A 27,030-nucleotide genomic window follows, 5' to 3' on the forward strand; every position below is an offset into this window, starting at 1 on the left:
TGGAAAATATGCACGGTCTGATGTGTAACGCCAAGAAAAACGACCTGCTAAACTTACCTTGCCGGGCACTTGCCAAGAAAAAATACGACAATCATCAGTAAGTAGTCACATAAATATAATTGCATAAGTGGTCATAAAATGTGTAAGTTCATCTGGAAAAATATGCACGGTCTGATGTGTAACGACAAGAAAAGCGATCTGCTAACCTTACCTTGCCGGGCACTTGCCAAGAAAAAATTACGATAATCATCAGTAGGTGTTCACGTGAATATAATTGCATAAGCGGTCATAAAAAATTAGGAAATAGCATTACAGTATGATAAATCATAAAGTATCTTCATTCAATATAAAGGTTTGACGTTCGACACGTGGTGGTTCCCTTTGGTTTTTCTGGTTCTCAAAGTTTCGACATGTACTACATTGGGATGAGGAATGCTGCGAATACGATATGGACCTGCGTATAGAAGTTCAAATTTACTGCACCTACCTTTTCCTCTATTGGATAAATAGTGTGCACGTACTAATATCTTCTGTCCAATGTGAAAGTCACGGCGTATACAAACCTGTTTTTGCTGTCTTCTCCGGCGCTCTGCGGCACGTTTGATGTTGTTCAGCGCAATGTCAATTGTTTCATGGTGTCGTAGTCGACGAGATGTAGGAAATGTTACTAATTCTTTAATTTTGTTAGGTGGTTCAACATTTTTCAGTATAACAGACGGAGATAGCATAGTAGATTCATTTGGTATGGAATTAATTACATCTTGGAATGAGAGTATGTGTGTGTCCCAATCAATATGTTTTTATGGCAGTATATTCTACACAGTTTACCAATTTCTTTCATTAATCGTTCACAAGGGTTCGAAGAAGCGTGGTACCTGGATATATAGACCGGAGAAATGTTTCTAGCTCGTAACATACGTGTCCATATAGCAGATCGAAACTGTGGTCCATTGTCGGAAATTACTTTCAACACATGCCCTACATGAAATAGAAAATGTTTTATAAATGCTTTCGAAACTGTTTTAGCAGTAGCTTTGCGTAACGGAGTGAAGGTAGCAAATTTTGAAGTAAGTTCAACAGCGACAAAGATGTAGCAAAAACCTCTATTAGTTCTGGGAATCGGACCAAAAATGTCTACAGCGGCCATGTGTCTTAATTTAACAGGTACAATGGGATGTAATGGAGGAATACGTGAAGTCGTATCTGATTTAGCTGTCTGGCAGATTTTACATGACGCTAAAACTCGTTGAATTCGTTTCTCCGTGTTGGTAAAATAACAGTTCTGTCTCAGTATAAGAAAACATTTTCTAGCTCCGTAATGTGCATAACTTAAATGAGTATACGAGATTAATTTGTTAACAAGTTCGTCAGGAATGCATAATAACCAATTGTTGCTGTCAGGATGAAAGCGGCGAAACAGAATGTCATTGCGTACAGTGTAATGGTTTCTAATGGTAACATTATTCCTATCTTGCCAAATGTGTTTGATTTCTTTCCATACGTTGTCTTTACTCTGGTCTTGTGCTATGTCTTGTAGTGACACGAAATGAAATTTTCAAATGCAACTTGTTGAATGTACATGACGCTGAAATTTGCTTTGCAGAAGTTGGTTGCGATGTCTTGCTGATTGTTACTGAGAGAACGGAATAGTGCATCTGCTACAATATTTTGTGTACCAGGAATGTGAACAATTGTAAAATTAAATTCCTGCAAATAAAGTTTCCATCTACTTAATCTGTCGTGTGTAAATTTAGCCGAAAGTAAAAATTGTATCGCTCTGTGGTCTGTGTAAACGGTAGTGTGTCTTCCATAAAGAAAATGCCTAAATCTGGTAAAAGCCCATACAACACATAATGTTTCAAGTTCTGTAACAGATTAATTTCGTTCAGCAGGTGACAGAATGCGACCTGCAAAAGCGATGTTTTTAATTACTGTACAACCATCTTCTTCCATTTCCTGAAAAATATGTACGCCTAAAGCGGCGTTAGAACTGTCGGTAGCAATGGAAAAATCTCTAGTAAGATCTGGATGCGATAAAAGTGGTGCATTCAACAAAGCATGTTTCAAATAACGTTTTCGTGAACAAGATTCTGCGTGTCAAAAGTATTGCTTGCGTTGCTGGAAGATGCAATTTGTACAGTATCTAGTCAAATTCTATCTAACGTGTTATTATTTTCAGGGGGATTCTGTGGCATTTCAACTATTTGTACTGTTCTGTTATTTCTTCCTGACGTATTACGTTCTGGATGATACCTACTGTCTGGTTCATTCATGATTATTTGTTGTGGCGGATGTTCTTGCTGCTGATAAGATAGACTGCAATTAAATGTACGCTGAAAATTGTGCTCATTATTTTTACGTCTGTCATGATAGTCATTTCTATACGGTGCACTGCGATAGGAATTGAAATAGTGTGTTTTCTGTACGTACTGATTCCCTTGTTGCTGTGCGTTACTATTTGTTGGGGCCGACGCTGTACGTGTACGCGGCGAAACATTAAAGCTTGGTTGACCTTGTAGACTGCATTGTTGGTTAGGTATGCTAACCGGTTGGTTTTGTTGCTGTTGCGAAGAAAAACCTCTATTATTACTAAAAATGTGGTTTCTGTTGCTGATAATTTAGACGATTGCTGAAAATGCTATACATACTGATGATTACAATTTTTATCTATTATTAAAACTGCGGCGGCAGTTGCCATTTCGGGAGTGTCTAAAGAGAACTGTCACTTTCGGTAAATCTTGTCTTATCGGGTTTCTTTACTCTTCCTTAATCCTAGATAGAGCGATAGTTAAAGATCTATTCAGATAGATATAAAGGATAGTAGAAGAGAAGGCAGCAGTGCAGAAAACTAAAGATGAAACAGCACTACTACGGCTTGGGGCCCTGTGCACGCTACGGCACATATTCATTAAAGCGTAATGAACCCCTACAAATAAATTTTGGCTTTTGCGTTTCAGGCAATGCTGGTGAAAATTCAAAAACAAATTGCTGTATCCATGCTAATTGTAGTTTCTGCATTACAGGCAATGCTATTGAAAGTACAAAAATAAATTGTCGTATACGGTTCAAAGCGTGTACCTGTGCTCTGTCATTATTAAATTCCTTAGATTTTCTTACGGATAAAAATTGCTCGTAATCAACGTTATCGTCTCTGACTTTGTGAACAGGTTCAGCATTGCATGAGAATCTATTTGTCTGTGTCTCTTCGGATTTTAAGTCACGTAGTTTCTGTAAATTACTTAAGTTATACTGGCTGTACGAGTGTGAGAAATGATCGGAATGTGCCGTACGCTGTGACGTGTTAGTGACTGAAACATTTTTCATTTCTGTCACTGTAATACGTTCGTCAATTTGCTTGTTCTGTTGTTCACATTTCTTATCGACTTCCATATCCATAGTGTGTGAAAGTTGTGGTGACTTTAAATTAAACTCGTCGCGTATCTGTGTTGCGTTTTCTGAACATTGTTCAGTGACTGCATTAATTTCATCTCTAATTGATTCTGTTGTGGTTACATGAGTATTATTTAATTCTTGTGCAACTGATCTAGTTTCGTCACTACTGTTCGTACCACAGCCTCAATTTCGTCACGTAACTGTTCTTTAGTATCATGACGTTCCACGGTAACGGCTGTAATCTGTTCACTAAGTTGTTTGTTCTGTTCGTTAAGGTTGTCGTGTTTTGCATTCGACAGTTTGAAACTTTCATTAAGTTGTTCATTAAGTTGTTTGAAATGGTTGTCGAAACTTTCATTAAGTTGTTTGAAACTGTTGTTTAGTTCTTCACTGAATTGTTTGAAATTTTCATTATGTTGTTTGTAATAGTTATCTTGCATTTCATTCCGACGTTTGACATCTTCATTGATTTGTAGCAATAATGCCATAATTTGTTCCAAGCCAATATTACCTACTCTATCCTCTGTGTTGGTTGATGGCATACCTGCAATTGTCACGTTTTGTATAACCAATTGGTCATTCTGTAATTCTTGAAAAGGTTTGCCAATCAGATGTACACTGTTGGTCACTAAATCGGAATTAAATAATTCTGTCGTATTTTGAGTATACTGTTCATTTTCCGCATTCGGGAGGACGACGGTTCAATCCCGTCTCCGGCCATCCTGATTTAGGTTTTCCGTGATTTCCCTAAATCGCTTCAGGCAAATGCCGGGATGGTTCCTTTGAAAGGGCACGGCCGATTTCCTTCCCCATCCTTCCCTCACCCGAGCTTGCGCTCCGTCTCTAATGACCTCGTTGTCGACGGGACGTTCAACACTAATCTCCTCCTCCTCCTCCTGTTCATTTTCGTTAGAAAAATTTGTCTGTTCGTTACGTAAATTTTGCAAACCAGGTGTGTCAAGCTGGGCAGCGTTCATTGTAACAGAACGTCCCGCATCATCAATTGTCTTTAAATTAACAAAGGACACAATTGAATTCGTTTGTTCATCATTAGGATAAAAATCATTGCAAGTGGTCGGTATGCACTGATTATCTGTAAATGGAGGATTGTCATCATTACACTGCGTGTCGCAAGTACTATCGGTCAAATTATTAGAATCAGCTATTTCACTCATTGCACATCGTGATGTACTGTTAACAGTTTCTCACGTCATTTTTCACTAATCAAAATTATTCACAAATGAAACAAAGACAATGCAAAATGCAACAAACACAAATACAACAAAGAGCAACAAATTGCCGATGACCTGTGAAAGAAATACCGACAAATTAGTAAATGCGTTGCGCCAGATGCAAACTACATTTCAGTAAATAAGAGCAGATATATGACTAGTTCTCAGAAGATTCACAAAGAAGTACGATCCTGGCAGGTTCGCCAAGTGTAACCACCGAGCGAGGTGGTGCAGTGGTTAGCACACTGGACTCGCATTCGGGAGGACGACGGTTCAATCCCGTCTCCGGCCATCCTGATTTAGGTTTTCCGTGATTTCCCTAAATCGTTTCAGGCAAATGCCGGGATGGTTCCTTTGAAAGGGCATGACCGATTTCCTTCCCAATCCTTCCCTAACCCGAGCTTGCGCGTCGTCTCTAATGACCTCGTTGTCGACGGGACGTTAAACACTAACAACCACCACCACCATCAAGTGTAACCTCCAAACAGTAAAATTATGGGATTAAAATGGAAAATGGAGCCAAGCGTAAACTCTCCGCCCAAAATTAAGGGATGAAAATTGACCATAAACACAATAATATTATTTAAATAATGAACCATGAACGAAATGTAACCTCCTAACAGAAATAATAATATCTGGTAAATTTTATAAGGACAGCAGCGCTGACCTTCGGTCCTGTATTCTGAATAAAAAAGTAAAAATTCATACCTCAATAAAACTGCAATTATATCTGCTCTTAATTATACATTCTTCGACACAGTTTCGTGCAATGCTGGCGTATATATATATATATATATATATATATATATATATATATATATATATATATATATATATATATATATATTCTTGGAAGCAATGATAATGCATTGGAGATTGAAATGAATGCTTTTCTTTTAAAGAGTTACTTTATACACTCCTGGAAATTGAAATAAGAACACCGTGAATTCATTGCCCCAGGAAGGGGAAACTTTATTGACACATTCCTGGGGTCAGATACATCACATGATCACACTGACAGAACCACAGGCACATAGACACAGGCAACAGAGCATGCAAAATGTCGGCACTAGTACAGTGTATATCCACCTTTCGCAGCAATGCAGGCTGCTATTCTCCCATGGAGACGATCGTAGAGATGCTGGATGTAGTCCTGTGGAACGGCTTGCCATGCCATTTCCACCTGGCGCCTCAGTTGGACCAGCGTTCGTGCTGGACGTGCAGACCGCGTGAGACGACGCTTCATCCAGTCCCAAACATGCTCAATGGGGGACAGATCCGGAGATCTTGCTGGCCAGGGTAGTTGACTTACACCTACTAGAGCACGTTGGGTGGCACGGGATACATGCGGACGTGCATTGTCCTGTTGGAACAGCAAGTTCCCTTGCCGGTCTAGGAATGGTAGAACGATGGGTTCGATGACGGTTTGGATGTACCGTGCACTATTCAGTGTCCCCTCGACGATCACCAGTGGTGTACGGCCAGTGTAGGAGATCGCTCCCCACACCATGATGCCGGGTGTTGGCCCTGTGTGCCTCGGTCGTATGCAGTCCTGATTGTGGCGCTCACCTGCACGGCGCCAAACACGCATACGACCATCATTGGCACCAAGGCAGAAGCGACTCTCATCGCTGAAGACGACACGTCTCCATTCGTCCCTCCATTCACGCCTGTCGCGACACCACTGGAGGCGGGCTGCACGATGTTGGGGCGTGAGCGGAAGACGGCCTAACGGTGTGCGGGACCGTAGCCCAGCTTCATGGAGACGGTTGCGAATGGTCCTCGCCGATACCCCAGGAGCAACAGTGTCCCTAATTTGCTGGGAAGTGGCGGTGCGGTCCCCTACGGCACTGCGTAGGATCCTACGGTCTTGGCGTGCATCCGTGCGTCGCTGCGGTCCGGTCCCAGGTCGACGGGCACGTGCACCTTCCGCCGACCACTGGCGACAACATCGATGTACTGTGGAGACCTCACGCCCCACGTGTTGAGCAATTCGGCGGTACGTCCTCCCGGCCTCCCGCATGCCCACTATACGCCCTCGCTCAAAGTCCGTCAACTGCACATACGGCTCACGTCCACGCTGTCGCGGCATGCTACCAGTGTTAAAGACTGCGATGGAGCTCCGTATGCCACGGCAAACTGGCTGACACTGACGGCGGCGGTGCACAAATGCTGCGCAGCTAGCGCCATTCGACGGCCAACACCGCGGTTCCTGGTGTGTCCGCTGTGCCGTGCGTGTGATCATTGCTTGTACAGCCCTCTCGCAGTGTCCGGAGCAAGTATGGTGGGTCTGACACACCGGTGTCAATGTGTTCTTTTTTCCATTTCCAGGAGTGTATTATAAAAATTATAATTGGGGGCATTTTTTCTGAACAAATTAAATTACAATTAACATACATTATTAAATATGCGCAAGGCTACTTCTTTACCTTCTACAACAATACTCATCCTCCAGAATCCTGACCAGAGTCGCGACCAGAGCACACAGCAGTAATTCTTGTGTCTTCAATGCATCATTCCATTGAAAATGATACCATGAAATATAAGCCAGAAATTATTTGTTACTACAATGCAACTAAATCTGGAGTAGATTTGCATGTACCAATTATTCGTCAAACAGACGTACAAGCGCTGTCCAATGGAAGTCTTTTACACACGTGTAAACATCAGTTGCGTGAACAGTGCCACGGGTCCCATCGTGAATGTCTCCCTTAACACAGGCATCGCCAGGCTCCATCTGTATTGCGGTTTATTTTGCGAGCCGCTGTTCGCCGTGATTCATTCGAACCAGGAAACACGTTCCCATTCGTACGCAGTTCATTCTCGACTATCCCGTGCTCACTGCAATAGTAACGATGTCGTTGGGTCAGCTTGTGGAACACGTAGAGGTCGTTTGCTGTGGAGGCTCGTGTTCAGTAACATCCGCTGAACTACGTGTTCCGTACAATCTGTGACAGCACCAGCATTGTACTCTGTCGGAAAATCGGCCACACATAGCCACATATCCTGCTTTACATGGCGATCAAGCCTCCGAGCTTGTTCTGTGGTGTGGCAGGAACGGCAAATACCTTGTCGCCCACTCACTGTTTTGACCGTGCTTCATCTACTTTCCATACATGCTCACGACAGCAGTATATGAACAGCAGACAAAGTTCTAGGTCTCTCGTTCCCAGGCTTCGGGCCGTATCAATCTCGCCTTTGTCAACGACACTTACGTCAGTTGATTTATAACTTGTGGCCCGTATGTCTTTAAAATGATTCCCAAAGCGCCGCTGGTCCACCTACATTATTTCCGTTCCGCGCCACGAACTCAAAACGAAGCCAAGCGATATTCAAAATCCCGGAAGGCAGTGTCATGAAATCTTGCGAAAAGTATATTATCAGCTCAATTCTCTTTAGGTAAGTGAGTACCAAATTAAAAGAGATAACCCTGTATTTTAGCCTAATTCTTAGGCAAGTCGTATGTCCAAGTTATTATGGTAGGGATGTTGCTGTTATTGTGGTCTTCAGTCCTGAGACTGGTTTGATGCAGCTCTCCATGCTACTCTATCCTGTGCAAGCTTCTTCATCTCCCAGTACCTACTGCAGCCTACATCCTTCTGAATCTGCTTAGTGTACTCATCTCTTGGTCTCCCTCTTCGATTTTTACCCTCCACGCTGCCCTCCAGTACTAAATTGGTGATCCCTTGATGCCTCAGAACATGTTCTACCAACAGATCCCTTCGTCTAGTCAACTTGTGGCACAAACTCCTCTTCTCCTCACCTATACTCAATACCTCCTCATTAGTTATGTGACCTACCCATCTAATCTTCAGCATTCTTCTGTAGCACCACATTTCGAAAGTTTCTATTTTCTTCTTGTCTAAACTATTTATCGTCCACGTTTCACCTCCATACGTGGCTACACTCCATACAAATACTTTCAGAAACGACTTCCTAACACTTGAATCAATACTCGATGATAACAGATTTGTCTTCTTCAGAAACGCTTTCCTTGCCATTGCCAGTCTACATTTTATATCCTCTATACTTCGACCATCATCAGTTATTTTGCTCCCCAAATAGCAATACTCCTTTACTATTTTAAGTGTCTCATTTCCTAATCTAATTCACTCAGCATCACCCGACTTAATTAGACTACATTCCATTATTCTCGTTTTGCTTTTGTTGATGTTCCTCTTATGTCCTCCTTTCAAGACACTGTCCGTTCCTTTCAACTGCTCTTCCAAGTCCTTTGCTGTTTCGGACAGAATTACAATGTCATCGGCGAACCTCAAAGTTTTTATTTCTTCTCCATGGATTTTAATACCCACTCCGAACTTTTCGTTTGTTTCCTTTACCGCTTGCTCAATATAGAGATTGAATAGCATCGGGGAGAGGCTACAACCCTGTCTCACCACTTACCAACCACTGCTTCCCTTTCATGTCCCTCAACTCTTATTACTGCCATCTGCTTTCTGTACAAATTGTAAATAGTCTTTCGCTCCCTGTATTTTACCCCTGCCACCTTCAGAATGTGAAAGAGAGTATTCCAGACAACATTGTCAAAAGCTTTCTCTAAGTCTACAAATGCTAGAAACGTACGTTTGCCTTTCCTTAATCTTTATTCTAAGCTAAGTCGTAGGGTGAGTATTGCCTCACGTCTTCCAACATTTCTTCGGAATCCAAACTGATCTTCCCCGAGGTCAGCTTCTACCTGTTTTTCCATTCGTCTGTAAAGAATTCGCGTTAGTATTTTGCAGCTGTGACTTATTAAACTGATAGTTCGGTAAATTTCACAGCTGTCAACACCTGCTTTCTTTGGGATTGGAATTATATTCTTCATGAAGTCTGAGGGAATTTCTCCTGTCTCATACATCTTGCTCACCAGATGGTAGAGTTTTGTTAGGACTGGCTCTCCGAAGGCTGTCAGTAGTTCTAATGGAATGTTGTCTACTCCCGGGGCCTTGTTTCGACTTAGGTCTTTCAGTGCTCTGTCAAACTCTTCAAGCAGTATCGTATCTCCCATTTCATCTTCATCTACATAGTCTTCCATTTCCATGATATTGTCCTCAAGTACATCGCCCTTGTATAGACCCCCTATATACTCCTTCCACCTTTCTGCTTTCCCTTCTTTGCTTAGAACTGGGTTTCCATCTGATCTCTTGATATTCATGCAAGTGGTTCCCTTTTCTCCAAAGGTTTCTTTAATTTTCCTGTACGCAGTATCTATCTTACCCCTCGTGAGATAAGCTTATAAATCCTTACATTTGTCCTCTAGCCATCCCTGCTTAGCCATTTTGTAGTTCCTGTCGACCTCATTTTTGAGACGTTTGTATTCCTTTTTGCCTGCTTCACTTACTGCATTTTTGTATTTCCTCCTTTCATCAATTAAATCCAATATCTCTTCTGTTACCCAAGGATTTCTACTAGCCCTCATCTTTTTACCTACTTGATCCTCTGCTGCCTTCACTATTTCATTCCTCAAAGCTACCCATTCTTCTTCTACTGTTTTTCTTTCGCACATTCTCGTCAATTGTTCCCTTATGTTCTCCCTGAAACTCTTTACAACCTCTGGTTTAGTCAGTTTATCCAGGTCCCATTCCCTTAAATTCCCACCTTTTTGCAGTTTCTTCAGTTTTAATATACAGTTCATAACCAATAGATTGTGCTCAGAGTCCACATCTGCACCTGGAAATGTCTTACAATTTAAAACCTGGTTCCTAAATCTCTGTCTTACCATTATACACTCCTGGAAATGGAAAAAAGAACACATTGACACCGGTGTGTCAGACCCACCATACTTGCTCCGGACACTGCGAGAGGGCTGTACAAGCAATGATCACAAGCACGGCACAGCGGACACACCAGGAACCGCGGTGTTGGCCGTCGAATGGCGCTAGCTGCGCAGCATTTGTGCACCGCCGCCGTCAGTGTCAGCCAGTTTGCCGTGGCATACGGAGCTCCATCGCAGTCTTTAACACTGGTAGCATGCCGCGACAGCGTGGACGTGAACCGTATGTGCAGTTGACGGACTTTGAGCGAGGGCGTATAGTGGGCATGCGGGAGGCCGGGTGGACGTACCGCCGAATTGCTCAACACGTGGGGCGTGAGATCTCCACAGTACATCGATGTTGTCGCCAGTGGTCGGCGGAAGGTGCACGTGCCCGTCGACCTGGGACCGGACCGCAGCGACGCACGGATGCACGCCAAGACCGTAGGATCCTACGCAGTGCCGTAGGGGACCGCACCGCCACTTCCCAGCAAATTAGGGACACTGTTGCTCCTGGGGTATCGGCGAGGACCATTCGCAACCGTCTCCATGAAGCTGGGCTGCGGTCCCGCACACCGTTAGGCCGTCTTCCGCTCACGCCCCAACATCGTGCAGCCCGCCTCCAGTGGTGTCGCGACAGGCGTGAATGGAGGGACGAATGGAGACGTGTCGTCTTCAGCGATGAGAGTCGCTTCTGCCTTGGTGCCAATGATGGTCGTATGCGTGTTTGGCGCCGTGCAGGTGAGCGCCACAATCAGGACTGCATACGACCGAGGCACACAGGGCCAACACCCGGCATCATGGTGTGGGGAGCGATCTCCTACACTGGCCGTACACCACTGGTGATCGTCGAGGGGACACTGAATAGTGCACGGTACATCCAAACCGTAATCGTTCTACCATTCCTAGACCGGCAAGGGAACTTGCTGTTCCAACAGGACAATGCACGTCCGCATATATCCCGTGCCACCCAACGTGCTCTAGAAGGTGTAAGTCAACTACCCTGGCCAGCAAGATCTCCGGATCTGTCCCCCATTGAGCATGTTTGGGACTGGATGAATCGTCGTCTCACGCGGTCTGCACGTCCAGCACGAACGCTGGTCCAACTGAGGCGCCAGGTGGAAATGGCATGGCAAGCCGTTCCACAGGACTACATCCAGCATCTCTACGATCGTCTCCATGGGAGAATAGCAGCCTGCATTGCTGCGAAAGGTGGATATACACTGTACTAGTGCCGACATTGTGCATGCTCTGTTGCCTGTGTCTATGTGCCTGTGGTTCTGTCAGTGTGATCATGTGATGTATCTGACCCCAGGAATGTGTCAATAAAGTTTCCCCTTCCTGGGACAATGAATTCACGGTGTTCTTATTTCAATTTCCAGGAGTGTATAATCTATCTGAAACCTTTTAGTATCTCCATGGTTCTTCCATGTATACAACCTTTTTTCATGATAGAAGGGATAAGAGTCGATAATATTAATTGCAAATATTGTGCATTCAGTGCATTCCAAAGTAATGTAAAAGCAATGCTCTTATGGATTCCCACTTTTAGATTCGTGAAGAACTGCACATTGTAGCTCCGCTTCTTGCTGTTAAAAGTTCACTGAATCAGAATTAATATTTCCAAAAAGTATAATATGATGAACTAAATGAATAGTCGGAGTTCGCCGCAGCTTCTGTGCATTACTCATCATGGATTTGCATAGCATTTTCTTTTCGTACGGGCTTTCCTGGTATGGGCGAAACACCAATAACTGGCAAAACTGGCGTAATTGAAGATACGGTGCGTTGTCGTATCTTTAGATTCGTGCAAATAACATACTTTCCGCCGCTTCCCGCCTACGTAATATAAATTAATGGGGCTGTATTTCCTGCTTCAGCGTTTTATACAATTTCCCTTGCACCATTAGCACTCCGTGAATAATTAACCTGACGCCGGACTAATACGATAATATTAATGCAGGGCACTCCGCCAGCGTTCGCTGCACGCGGCTGGAGACTGCGCTCTCGCCGGCGCCACAAGTGTCGCGGCGATCGACGCGTTGTGTGCCTCCAGTGACTGTCCGGCGCTGCAATTTCACACAGGGATAATTTTAATTAACTTCAATTATTGATTAAAGTATTTGTCGGCTGGATGTCAAATCTAATTTCCGTCACATGCTTACAGTAATAACGTTAATTTGTTTACAGTGTTTATGATCTATCACAAGTGTTACTCGACCTACTGCACGGATTCAACTGCAGACTTAATATCTGTACTAAACATCTAAACCAATATTCTTATCGGTGTTGCATGCTGTTAACATAAATAAGTGTTTGGTTTAAATTGTCTCTGTTTTCGTCTTCAGTCCGAAGAATGGTTCAATGCAGCTCTCCATGCTACTCTATCCTATCGAGCCTCTTCATCTGCGAATAACTACTATAACCTACATGCTTCAGAATCTGTTTACTATGTTCATCCCTCGGTCATACTCTATGGTTTTTACCCTCCGCACTTGCCTCTAGCACTAAGTTGGTGACCGATGACTAAGCAGTTGGCCGGCCGCGGTGGTCTCGCGGTTCTAGGCGCGCAGTCCGGAACCGTGGGACTGCTACGGTCGCAGGTTCGAATCCTGCCTCGGGCATGGATGTGTGTGATGTCCTTAGGTTAGTTAGGTTTAAGTAGTTCTAAGTTCTAGGGGACTGATAACCACAGCAGTTGAGTCCCATAGTGCTCAGAGCCACTAAGCAGTTGGGTTCCTCCCCCCCCCCCCCTCCCCCTCCATTTTAAACCAACCAACCTCTAAGTTGCTAACCCCTTGACGTCTCATTATGTGTGCTATAAACCGATCCCGTTTTTTTGTCAATTTGTGCTACAAACTTCTTGTCTCCCCTATTTTCTTCGTTACTCCCTTATTAGTTAAGTGATCTACCCATCTAATCTTCAACATTATTCTGCAGCACCACATTTCGAAAGCATATGTCCTCTTCTTCCTCGCGACTGCTACGGTCGCAGGTTCGATTGCTGCCTCGGCCATGGATGTGTGTGATGTCCTTAAGTTAATTAGATGCAAGTAGTTCTAACTTCTTGGGGACCGATGACCTCAGATGTTAAGTCCCATAGTGCTCAGACCCATTTGAAACAATTGTTCTCTTCTTGTCTAAACTGTTTATCATCCATCTTTCACTTTCATACATCGCTAAGCTCCAAACAAATAATTTCAACATTTTTAACACTTGATTCTATATTTAATATTAACGAATTTCTTGCCATTGTGATGGTTCATTTTACATCCACTTTACTTCAGCCATCATCAGTTAGTTAGATGCCCATAAATCAAAGCACGTCTACTACTTTAAGTGCCTAGTTTCCTAATCTAATTGCCTTAGCATCACTTGATTTAATTCCACTGCGTTCCATTATCAATATTTTGCTTCTGTTAATGTTCATCTTATATCCTTCTTTCAAGATGAAGTCCATTTCCAAGTTCTTTTCTGCCTCTAATAGAACTACAACGTCATCGACAAATCTCAAAAATTCAATTTTTTTCCTGTACGTTAATTAATATTCCTAATTTCTGTTTAACTTCCTTTACTGTGTACTCGTACATATTGAATAACATCGGGGATATGCGACGACCCTATGTCACTTTCTTCTCAAATACTGCTTCCCTTAGATTCCCGTCACCTGCTTTAACAACCATCTAGTTTCTGTACAAGTTGTAAATAGCGTTTCGTTTCCTGTTTATTACCCCTGCTACCTTCAGAATTCCAGTCAACATTGTCAGAGTGCTTCAAAGCTATTAACGTATTTTTGCCTATCCTTAACCTATCTTGTAAGATGAGTCGTAGCGTCAGTATCGCTTTTCTGTTCCCACATTTCCCGGAATTCTGACTCATCTTTCCCGAGGTCGGCTTTTAAAAGTTTCTCCTTTAGTATTTTGCAACGATGACTTATGAAACTGATAGTTCTGTGGTTTTCACACCTGTCAGCAACGGCTTTTCTTGGAATTGTCTCATACATCTTACACACCAGATGTCATGGGTGGTTCTTCCAAGGCAATCGGTGGTCCCGACGGAGTATCGTCTGCTCCTGGGGCTTTGTTTCGACTTACATCTTTCAGTTCTGTCAAATACTTCTCGCAGTATCGTATTTACCATCGCCTATATACGTCCATTTCCCTTTCTATAATATTACGTTCAAGTTTATCTCCCTTGTATAGACTCTCTACACACTTCATCCACCTTCAGCTTTCCCGTCGTTGCCGAGGACAGGTTCTCCATCTGAGTGCTTCATATTTATACAGCTGCTTCTGTTTATCCTAGAGGCCTCCTTAAATTTCCTGCTGGTGGTATCTATCTTTCCCCACGTGAAATATGCTTCTAAATCCTCAAATTTGTCTTCTAGCCGTTGCTGCTTAGCCATTATGCTCTTCATGTCAATATCATTTTTTAAACATTTGTATTCCTTTTATCCTGCTTTATTTAATACATTTATATACTTTTTCTCCTTTCATCAAGTAAATTCAATATATCTCTCGTATTACTAGGATTTCTCTAGTTCTTGAGTCTGTACCTATTTTATCCTCTGCAGTCTCACTATTTCAACTCTTAAAGCTACACATTCGTATTATATTGGGTTCCTTTCCTCTGACACAGTGAACCGTTACCTAAAGCTCCCTCTGAAACTTTCAGCAACTTCCGGTTCTTTCAACTTATACAAGTCCCATCTCCTTAATTCACTACCTTTTTCCAGTTTCTTAATGTTTAATCTACAATTTATAAGCGATAAATTATGATCAGAGTCCACATGTGCCAACGGAAATTCCTACAGTTCCTAAACATCTGTCTTAGCATTATATAACTCATCTGAAACCTTCAGTTGTCTCCAGCTCTCTTCCACGTATACAATTTTCTTTTATGATTCTTAAACCAAATGGTAGAGATGACTAAATTATGCTCTGTGCAAAGCTCTACTACGCGGTATCTTCTTTTATTGCTTTCCCTAAGTACATATTCCTGTACTATTTTTCCTACTCTTCCTTTTCCTACTGTAAAATTCCAGACAACTATTATAATAAAAATTTCGTCTTCCTTAGCTATCTGAATAATTTGTTTTGCCTCATAATATATTTCTCCAATCTCCTCATCATCTGCAGTGCTACGTGTCACATAAAGTTGTACTGGTGTGGTAGGCGTGGGCTTCGTGTCTGTCTTCGCGAGAATAATGCGATCAACATGCTGCTCATAGTAGCGTGCATGCAATCCTATTTATTTATTTTTATTCTTCAGTCTTCTGAATGGTTTGATATTGCCCGTCAAGAATTCCTCTCTTGTGCCAACTTCTTCATCTCAAAGTACCACTAACTACCTACACCCTCAATTATTTGCTAAATGTATTCCCATCTCTGTATTTCTATGGAGTTTTTCCATCTGCAGGTCCCTCTAGTACCATGGAAGTCATTCCCTGATGTATTAACATACGTCCTGTCATCCTGTCACTCAAACTTGTCAGTGTTTTTCACATATTCCTTTCCTCTCCGGTTGTGCGCAGAAACGCATCGTTCCTTATCTTTTCAGTCCACCTAATTTTCAACATTCGTCTGTAGCACCTCATCTCAAATGCTACGATTCTTCCTGTTTGGTTTTCCCATAGTCTGTGTCTCACTACCATACAGTGCTGTGCTACAAACGTGCATTCACAGAAAGTTTTTCTTGAATTGAAGTCCTATGTTTGATACTAGTAGACTTCTCTTGGCCATGAATGCCCTTTTAGCCAGTGCTTGTCTGCATTTGATGTCCTCTTTGTAACGTCCGTCATTGGTTATTTTGCTCCCTAGGTAACAGAATTCCGTAACTTTCTCTACATCGTGATCGTCAATCCTGATTTTAAGTTTCTCGCTGTTCTCATTTCTGCCATTTCTCATTACTTTCGTCTTTCTTCGATTTACTCTCAACCCATATTCTGTACAGATAGACTGTTCATTCCTTTCAGGAAATCGTGTAATTCCTCTTCATTCTCAGTCCGCGTAGCAATTTCGTCAGCGAATTTTATCACTGACATCGTTTTATCTTGACTTTTAATTCCAGTCCTGAACCTTTCCTTTATTTCTTTTACTGCTTCTCAATGAACAGGTTGAACAAACAGTAGGGCTATATCCCTGTCTTACACGCTTTTTAATCCAAGCACTTCGTTCTTGGTCGTTTGCTCTTATTATTCCCTCCTGGCTCTTGTACATTATTTGTCTCTCCCTATAGCTAAGCCCTATTTTTCTCATAATTTCGAAATCTTGCACCATTTTGCATTGTCGGAAGCTTTTTCTAGGTTGGCAATTCCTATGAACATGCCTTTGCCTTACCTAAAGCCCAACTGATCGTCATCTAGCGACCCTCAATTTTCTTTTCATTCTTCTGTATATTACTCTTCTCAGCAACTTGGATGCATGTGATGTTAAGTGATGGTACGATAATTCTCGCACTTGTCAGCTCTTGCAGCCTTCGGAACTATGTGGATGAAATTTTTCCGAAAGTCAGATGTTATGTCACCAGAGGCAAACATTCTGCACACCAATGTAAACAGTCGTTTTGTTGCACTTCTTCCAATGATTTTAGAAATTCTAATGGAATGTTATCTATCAGTTCTGCCTTATTACATCTTCAGTCCTCCAAAGCTCTCGTAATTTCTGATTCTAATATTGAATCCCATATCTCTTCTAAATCGACTCCAGCCTCTTCTTTTGTCATAACAGACAAATATTCCGTCTCCAAGAGGCCTTCAATGTACTCTTTCCACCGATCCGCTCTGTCCGCTGCATTTAAAACTGGCATTTCCCTTTACGGTCTTAATATTACTAGCCCTGCCTTTAATTTTACACATGGTTTTTTTATACTTTCCTACATGCTGTGTCAGTCCTTCCGACGTTAATCTCTAATCGATTTCACATTTTTCATGCAACTATCTCGTCTTACCTTCCCTGCACTTCCAGTTTACGAGGGTTGGAACTTCAATAGTGGCAACTACTTATTTACAGCTCGTACAAAATAGATACGAGTTTTAAAGTTTTACTGACCTTCAACGTAGTCACCAGCATTGGGTATAACCCGCTGCCAGCGATGTTGAAGTCGTAGGATACTCTTAGCAGTGCCAGTTGTGTTGACATTTCGAGCGGCGCGGTCTATTGCACGACGAATTTGTAGCAGTTCTGAATCGAATGCCGTGAAGTGTTTCCTTCAGTTCAGAAATCGAACTGAACTTACGAGAGCTTAAGTTAGGGGATTGCAAGTAGGTGGTATAGCACTAAGCAGCCCTATCAGTCAAACAAATCAGTAACAGCTTGCACTGTACGTGCTTGAGCATTGTCCTGCAAAATGATGGTCAGGTCCTGCAGAAAGTGTCATCACTTCTATCTCTAAGCTCGTCTAGGTTGTGTTCAAAAAATGAACAGCATGGGTGACCGTCGTCCTGTTGGCAACCAGGGTGCACCCAGCCCTTGTGAGTCCATAAGGAGCTGCTTGACTGAGAAGCAGCGGCTCCGGTCATGGAAACGGACAGCAGCCGGGAGAGCAGTGTGCTGACCACATGTCCCTCCATATCCACCTCCAGTGACGCACATAGGCTGAGGATGACAAGGTGGTCGTCAGCCCCCCTAGGCGTGTTCGGACGGGAGAGAACCTTGTCCGAAAGATCTCTTGATACACCATGAAAACAGGACTCTGTGGTTTTGAATGCAACCTTATAGCGTTGTGAGTACGTGAAGCAGCAAGGAAATAATGAAGGTAATTGCAAGTAAGATTAGGATTTCTGGTAAGACAAATACAAATAATATCGAAAGCAGCAGAAAATGGTACAACGGGAGTAGAATTCGGTATGGGTACGAAAGAAGGACAGAGTGTAAATTGGTGAACTTCTGTTATACGAGGTTTGTACTGAAAATACGTATAAAAGTTGAATAATAACTTTATTTTACAATTATTCAGGTATTACAATACGGTCTCCTTCAAAGTACTCGCCCTGAGACGCGATACACTTCTGCCAGCGCCGTTTCCACTGTTGATAACATTGCTGAAAGTCTTCAGTTGTGATGTTGTTCAGTTGCCGTGTCGTTTCCGCCTTGATGGCTTCCACATCTCCCAAGTGCTGCCCCCGAAGCACCATTTTCCTTTTTGGGAACATGAAGAAGTCACACGGGGCTAAATCGGGTGAATAAGGCGGATGGTCGGTCACGGTGATTGAGCTTCGGGCCAAAAACTCGCGCACAACAAGCGACGTGTGAGCGGACGCATTGTCGTGATGAAGGATCCACTTGTTCCCTTTTGCCAACTCCGGTTGAACACGGGCCACACGAGCTCTGAGACGTGTCAGAACTTCAACGTAAAAATTTCCGTTCACTCTCTGCCCGGGAGGGACAAATTCCTTGTGAACAATGCCCCTAGAATCAATGAAAACCATAAACATTGTCTTCACATTGGACCTTTATTTTCGCGACTTTTTTGTTCTCGGTTCTGCTGCTAGTTTCCATTCCTTGAGATCTGAGCTCCACATTGAATTCTTAAAACCAGGACTCGCCTCCAGTGATGACTCGGTTGAGAAAGTCCCCTCGTTCCTCTGCTTCCAACCAACCCTCACAGCACTCAACCCTCTTTGCTTTCTGTTCTGGCGTCAAGAGCTTCGGTACGATTTTCGCAAACAATTTCTTCATTTCAAGATTTTGGGTCAGGATTTGGTGAACGATTGTTTTGGATATTTACAGCTCGTGAGCAATGATTCTGACTGTCAATCTACGGTCTTTAAGAACACAAGGCCGAATTCGTTCAACACTTGCATCGGAACTCGATGTCGACGGGCGTCCTGGGCGAGGGTCATCGTTCACTTCTTCTCGGCCATCCCGGAACCTTTTTAACCACTTGTTCACGGTTGGTTCCCTCAGAGAATTGTCTCCGTAAACCTGTTTCAAACACTCAAAAATCTCACTGCCATTCTAGCCCAGCTTTGCAAGAAACTTGATGTTGACGCGCTGTTCCTCAATCAGTGAGAGCTCCATGCCGACGACAGGTGAAATAGGGTAACTGTCAACAAGCTGCCGCACACTCCCACCACGCAGTGTGCTCTGACTCGAAATGAGCGTTGATGGGGTTGATTACAGCAGTAGTCCCACCTGGCGGTGACTGCAACTTGTAACATAAAGACTTATTCAACTTTTATACGTATTTTCCGGACAAACCTCGTACATTCCGAAGTCACGAGCAGAAGATGAAAGATAGCTGGATATAATTCATTACGTATAAGGAGATGACGAGCGAATAATCAGTAAGACGAGAGTTGGAATACAATAAAGTCCTATACTAGGGGAAGCTGTGTGATGATGTGATCCAAGAACGAATAGAATTCGATGTAGAAGGCATACTGGAATCAAATATTAGATTCTAAATTTAAAAGGGCTTTGGAAGACCTGCGACTAAATAAGAGAGAATGGAGCGATATCAGTCCAGTGGAAGAGGTAACTACGCGACTATTCAAACAGGTTTTCAGATTATATGAGTCTGAAATATTCCTTCAGACTTACAGAAAAGCATCATCCACAATGCTGAAGACAGCAAGAGCATCAAACTTGTTTGATGACAAATGCCTTTGAGGATGTCTGCCGTTACTGAAATGAATAGTAGTTTATTCTAAACGAAAACTTTGATCCCATCTAAATGAATTATTCTGGTTTCTTTTTCCTTTTTTTTATTTCTTCGAGTTCGTCAAACACAGCAGCTAAAGCACTAACGAGACAATTCGCACCCGGATGATAGGAAGATTGCTCTGCTTTGTAAAAACATGTTAAGAACCTGATACAAGGGGAGGAAATGAGATTTGACCGAAATCTTTAAAGCCGCCATCGACGTCATTGTCGTAAGCCGCTTAAAATTCACTCCTCGCGTTTTTAGCAGGAAAGTACAGATACTGTATTCTTGGAAGCACACATCTGCGAATACACAAGTACATCCCACACGCAGACTCGCAGAGACGGGAGGTGGAAGATCTTTGCCGGCAGTGACCCACTTTTCGCGGCAAGTGAGACGTCTGCGGGGGCCGGCGTAAGGCTGAGGTACGGGCGCGCCGACGCCGATAGCGTTTGCCCTTTAGCAGAGCCGCCTAGGGCAAACACGGGCCGCTAATAAAGTGTGTGCTCTACCGCCTTGCCCGCTCCTCCTGGCGGCGACCGCAGGGCCGCGTACCACGTACAAAGGCCCCGGCACGGCCACGCCCACGCGCCGCTGTGCAAACACATGCAGCCGGCGGCGTCGAGCCACCGGTCTTATTTTTTCCTCTTTCCGCCGTGGAACACCGCCCGAACTGTGGCGGTCACAAAGGAAGTACGGAGCGTACCGCAAAGGAGGTGAATTTGAGGACGCTGAAGGACGAAATTACAAGCTGCTCATGCCCTGTCATTTTGTCGGAAACGGGCATTCCAATGAGGAAGAAGTTTCCTTTTGAAATGGAATCAACATAAAGTCAAACAATGCCTGCCGCTCGTCGCTCGCCAGATAACCTTAAAATATTCTAAGCGAAAGCTACAAGATATTAGAGACCGAAAATCATCTCTATGAATCAACGGATTCCGGCAAATAATTAGGTCGTGAAAATTCGGCCACCAAACTAAAAGGACAATAGGTACCGCGGACTCGGTTGATACTGTGTTCCTGATTTTCGGAAGGCGTTATACAAGGGGCGTCCAACAATGTTTTCTCTCAGTCAGTTTCGATTGAAAAAAATGCAGTATTTGTTGTGAGTCATCGTGGTCTATTCGCGATTCACACCCTACAGTTTCATGAAGTTTAGATAGGTGGAGGCGTTTTACTTAGCCTTTGTAATGCGCCAAAAACATTTGTCACAATTTTTTTTTTCGCATTACGTTAAAATGTAACAGCACATTCATTTTCTCATAAGTTAAATAATTTCTAGAGTTTCATACACCTGTCAGTATGGTTTGTATTCTGTGCAAAATTCATCGTAGAATCTCTCTTACTTATGAAGAAACGTGTACCTATAGCAACAAACGCAGCCAATAGAAGTGAAAAAATGAGTAACATTCAGATGTAAAAAAAAATATTTTATTGTTTTTTCTGAACTTCCACTGCTATGATTGTGAATTCTGAGTCCTTCCTGGTCATCCTGACAAAGTTTTAGGAATTTATTCGTAAAAGTATAGACAGTGGAAATTAAAGTGTCTTGTGATGTCTCCCCTCCTCTAAGACTGTCCGTTTGACGTCCCACCCCCTTTAAAGTATAAAATCTATGTTTCAATGTGTATTCCTTTGATATGTTATAGTGTCTAAAGACCGAGAGAAAAAGCTGACGGAAAGCAGGTCGCAGTCAGAGATGCTCCATCACCAGAGAGAGTGGGTAGCATCGCGAGTAAGCGACGGTACAGCTACTGCAGCTGGCCATTGCGCTTCACACCCTATAGTTTCATGAAGTTTAGATAGGTGAAGGCGTTTTACTTTCCCTTTGTAATGCGCCAAAAATATTTGTCACGATTTTTTTTCGCATTACGTAATAGAGCCGAGTGTACTTAGTCTCGACAAGAAAATGGATATTTAAAGTTTTTAAAAGCTATGTTTTAATGTGTATTCCTTTGACATGTTATAGTATCTAAACACCGAGAGGAAAAACTGACGAAAACCAGTCCGTAGCCAGAAATGCTCTGTCACCAGAGGGAGTGGGTAGCAGCGCGAGTCAGCGACGCTACAGCTACTGCAGCTGGCCATCAGAAACGTTACCGAAGGCCACTCAGAATGAACTTCACATGTGCAAGGGACTGTCAACGTTCCAATATTGTTCGAAAAATGGTTCTTAGTTCGAGCCTCGAGGAACGAAGAGTGAGTGGTTGCTGTTATGACGCAGACAGTTAACGGTCGGTCGTAGTGATGTATAACAGGACACTGACGCGTGCTAGTTTAATTCTGAATTATCGTTCGTCAACACTAATGATAGGCTGCGACAAGTCAATTGAAATTAATTTGTTAAAGATTCGGCAACCACTCCTGATGTCGGGAATTTAATCGATTGGGTTAGTACTGAGAAGCGTTGGTGTCCGCGTTAGAGCTCAACGTGACTGCTATACAAAAGTATGACAATTTAGATTCGGAAGATAGCTAAGTTGGTGTCCGTGTAACGCTACGTACTGTGGATAATGAGTACGGAAATACGGTACGCGATTATACGGTATATCTGTTGACGAATTTTGATAAATATTTGACCGTGCCGGCTGTTAGATTTTGTGGAGGTTTCTTTTCATTGGATAGGGATTTATGTGAATGCTGGACAACTCATCCGTTAACTATCCAATATTCTGTATAGTTTGAAGAATATATCGCGTGCACCATAAACGGTGACACAGCTGATATAATAGTGGCTCTAAAGAATACGGAGTCAGTACCGGCCAGTTAGGATTATTATTATTGCGTGTTCTTAGGTATTTGGAACAACGCTTGAGAACCCAACGACCACCTACTGAGGTCAATCTTGTTGTTTTGAGATCCGGACTGCGCAACTTTACATCGTTGTACATTAGTATACTGTACCATATACAGCGATTGTCTTTGGAAACAGACTATTTTCCTATAATTTGATAGATTGAAGGCAGGAAACGATCAAGAACCATTTAAAGGAGGGACGAACGATGATTATCTTTTACGATTCAAATTGATTTAGTAACTTCAAGGCGTAGTGGGTACGCGAATGTCAACGCCTGAAGAGGTCTGAAGTTTTCTAAAATCTTAAAGTAGAATACAAAGTGGGGGTGACAGTTAGGTTTTTGTTTGTGTTCTTTTTAGTTTGTTTTCCGATTAGAAGGCTTATAAACAGCACTTGAACCAACCACTATAAACTGTGACCACTGAGCTTTTCAAGATAAAAATAGAATTGTTTAACTGTGTGAAAGTGTAAAACTGTGTTCTGCGTAGTACAGAGAAAGTACTAAAGGAAGTTTCCATTCATTTAGTAAAGAGAAAGAACGAGATGAAGAGACTGAGGTAATGAGAGACAGAGAATAGGAGATTTTTTTCAGAGTTGCTTTAGGGAAAGTTAATTATTATAAAGTTAATCCCATTTATTGGCAAGGGCCAAAAATATAATATTGCATAAAGGTAGAAAAACGAATATTTAGCTATACGTTATTTGAAAAATATGTGGTGATAACTGTATTGAGTAGGACTTGGGCAAAAGAAGAAATCTTTGGAAATCAGAAAATGGCACAAATACTTAAAGAGAAGAAACATTATGAAAGAATAGATTCGCAATAGACTTGGAACATTCGAATAAAATCATGAATTCTCAGGCTCCGAAAAATACAGTATCTGGTTTGCATGTAAATAAGAATGGTTCAAATGGCTCTGAGCACTATGGGACTCAACTGCTGTGGTCATAAGTCCCCTAGAACTTAGAACTACTTAAACCTAACTAACCTAAGGACAGCACACAACACCCAGCCATCACGAGGCAGAGAAAATCCCTGACCCCGCCGGGAATCGAACCCGGGAACACGGGCGTGGGAAGCGAGAACGCTACCGCACGACCAGCATGTAAATAAGACGTAATAATAATATCGTTGCTTCATCAGAAACTAACGACGTACCAATAAATTCTTGGAAGTGTAATACGCCTGTGGGATTATCTTACGAGGGTGAGTATGCTCACATTGAACAGGAATACTACTCTCTTGGTGTTTGTCAATTTGATTTCGTACTAGAAGGACGTCGTTGTTTTTTCTTTTGTGCGAGTGCATACCCTACACGGAAGTTTACGGCAGACAACAGCATTGTGGTGGAATCAGCCACACTGAGAGCAAGATTTTGTTATTACTAGTAGTAAAAGTTGGTTTGTGGTAGCGGCTAGTCCAACAAATCATTACTGATCTTCCGATAAGTTCCATCATATGCGGTTTAGTGCACTATCTTGATCGTTGTCAGTGAGACTGGGAATACCAGGATTGAAGAGGTGGATTCTTTTCTAATCTGTCCGCTGCGACACGAGGTGTCAATCTAATCTGCACGGTGCATTACACCTTCAAAGTGGCGTCTGCCGTTGTTTCTTTTCGCGGAGAACCGAAACATTGCATATATTCATGGGCGCTTGCAGAATGTCGGCGGAGAGCTGGCAATGAAAAAAAGCTTCGTGGAGTAGTCGGGGGAAGTGTCTGCCATCGCGACAACTTCGCGCCAATTTGTCCAGTGTCCGGTGTCCCGGCTGGCGGCACACAGCTGTGACTCCTGCAATGTTGGAACATGCGGACACTTTCATTTAAAGTGATGGACGGAATTCAAACAAACATCTCGCTGCTCAGTTGGTTGTGTCTGCTGGTAGTGAAGACACACTTGTCCACTAGCCGTGGTACTTAGTTTGCGGCACGGTAGCTCAACGTTTTCGGTCAGAGGGTTAGCTGCCCTCTGTAATAAAAAAAAAAAAAAAACCTGAGTTAATCGATCAACAACGAACTTAAACGGATGTCTTACGACGTCCGCCCCGAGCAGATGCAACGAACAAAATGAGATTATATAAAAAAAAAAAAGTTGTATGTGTCCGCTGCAATTCACGCCGCATAACTGAAGACTGAAAAGAGCAACGAACGACCATCTTTGTGAAACTGCTTGCACGTTACGATAATGATATTTCTTTTCGAACAGCAAGACGTTGGCTCTGAAGTCGAAAGTAGAATGGAACCATTCGGGTATGCAGGCCCTGCCAGTAAGGTGCCGTAAAGCCGTCGCATTGAACGGTGATTGCTTTGAAAAATAGTGTTTAGTAGCCAAGATAGTGGAGCATAATATGTTGTACTGAAATCCTGAAGAAAACCAAGTTGCTTTCAGAAGAAAAATGTATTTCATCACTTACTGAATGCCCGTCTGTCGCATTGAAAGATGCTAACGGATTTGCCTTCTTACAGCCGCAATGATCTGCATCGGTTGGAGCTTCTTCGAGTTAGATAACTTCCGGTCAACTCAGATCAGGTAACGAAAAGTGTAGCGCAACGTAATTAAGCATAATAAAGTATGGCCCCGAAAAATGAGTCGTGGGTGCTGGTTCTTTTAAAAAACATAAATAACTTCAACAAGAATGAGTTCACTATCTACTGAAATAAAATATTTCTCCAAATTGACCCAGATATATTACAAATCCTGTGTCACAAATACATAACACGATTTATCTGACAAGATGACACTGAGCGGAACATAACAAGTACAGTACCTAATTTTTATGGTAATGAGCAATCTAAACTAGTGATTTGACAAAGATGGCGGGGAATCAGGCAAAAGGGTTAATTATTATCTTACAGATCGTATAGAAACGATATTAGTGTCAGCAAAGTGACTGGTTTCGACGTTGCCACGAGGCATAAGATGTCACATGCAACTACCAGGGCCGAGTAGTTAATGAGTCTTGGAACGCCTGTCAAAAGTATCGAGATTCCGGAATCATAAATTGCAAGCAAAGTGTTTGCGTTCGAACTAAAATACTTGCGTGAATTATTTTTGAAAACACTGCTGGAGAAAGTCAGCGATCAGAATATAACACTTGAAATTAATCAGAAAACAGCTTATAACGCAGTTCATGTTTATTAGAAGGTGACCGGATTCGACCACCACAATATCACCTTCAGATCTTTAATCATATTGATGGACAACTACTGTGCATGCTGCAGAAACTGCTGAATGACCGTGGTCAGCTTCCGCTAGAGTAGAATCTGTCCTGCAACTTTGGCTACATGTTCCTGGAACGTAGTTGGTAAAAGTCGATATTTCCTTGACATATATTTTGTATCATCTGAAGGACTACGTGGCCAGAGATTCTAAATATTTTATAGTCGTAAGTGAAATGATTTTTGAGGCTACCTGATAGATGCATGCTTGTGTTGATATATTGTGCCTTCTAGAAGGACAAGATCACCCAGGAAATGCCATGAAAACAATCCCCGGATCATAACGCTTCCTCTTCGGCTTGGACCCTTCCGACGATTGTTCATGGCGTTTTCTTTAAGATGTTTCACGCCGTACACGTCAACAGTCATCTGTACCCACTTAACGGACGTCCAGTTGCGGCATTGGTGTGCAAATTCCAGCGTTCGTCACCGATTACTAGCAGTCGGTATGGATACTGCAACCAGGCGCCTGCTTTTGAACGGTCGTCGAGGAGAGAGTCGTTGAGAGATAGCCCCTTGGTTGATCCTGGCTTTGAGATGACGACGATGATGTTTGCTTTGTTGGGTGCTCAACTGCACAGTCATCAGCGCCCGTACAAATTCCCAACCTGTACACAGTCCAATCTAGCCACTTCCACAAGTGATGATGGAATGATGAGGACAACACCAACACACAGTCCCCGAGCGGAGAAATTTCCCTACCTGGCCGGGAATCGAACCCGGGACCCCGTGATCTGGAGAGAGCAACGCCAGCCCCTAGACCACGAGCTGCGAACCCGGGCGTTCAGTTGGTTAACAGTTGCACGTTGTTCGCTGGTTCTGTATGTACAGCCCTCGTTCACCCATGTCATCTACACTACTGGCCATTAAAATTGCTACAACAAGAAGAAATGCAGACGATAAACGGGTATTCATTGGACAAATATATTATACTAGAACTGGCCTGTGATTACATTTTCACGCAATTATGGTGCATAGATCCTGAGAAATC

At 42.8% G+C, this 27,030-nt stretch overlaps 1 protein-coding gene and 1 non-coding gene across 2 annotated transcripts in view; both read left to right on the forward strand.

Moving 5' to 3' along the window:
• Positions 1–27,030, forward strand: part of LOC126203490 (acid sphingomyelinase-like phosphodiesterase 3a) — a 1,221,386-nt gene that overhangs the window by 916,206 nt on the left and 278,150 nt on the right. The window lies entirely within an intron of this gene.
• Positions 4,845–4,917, forward strand: Trnaa-cgc (transfer RNA alanine (anticodon CGC)). Its single transcript has one exon. It is a non-coding gene; the product is annotated as a tRNA-Ala (tRNA).

This window comes from Schistocerca nitens, chromosome 1 (assembly GCF_023898315.1).
Source record: "Schistocerca nitens isolate TAMUIC-IGC-003100 chromosome 1, iqSchNite1.1, whole genome shotgun sequence".
In the NCBI taxonomy this organism is placed as follows: domain Eukaryota; kingdom Metazoa; phylum Arthropoda; class Insecta; order Orthoptera; family Acrididae; genus Schistocerca; species Schistocerca nitens.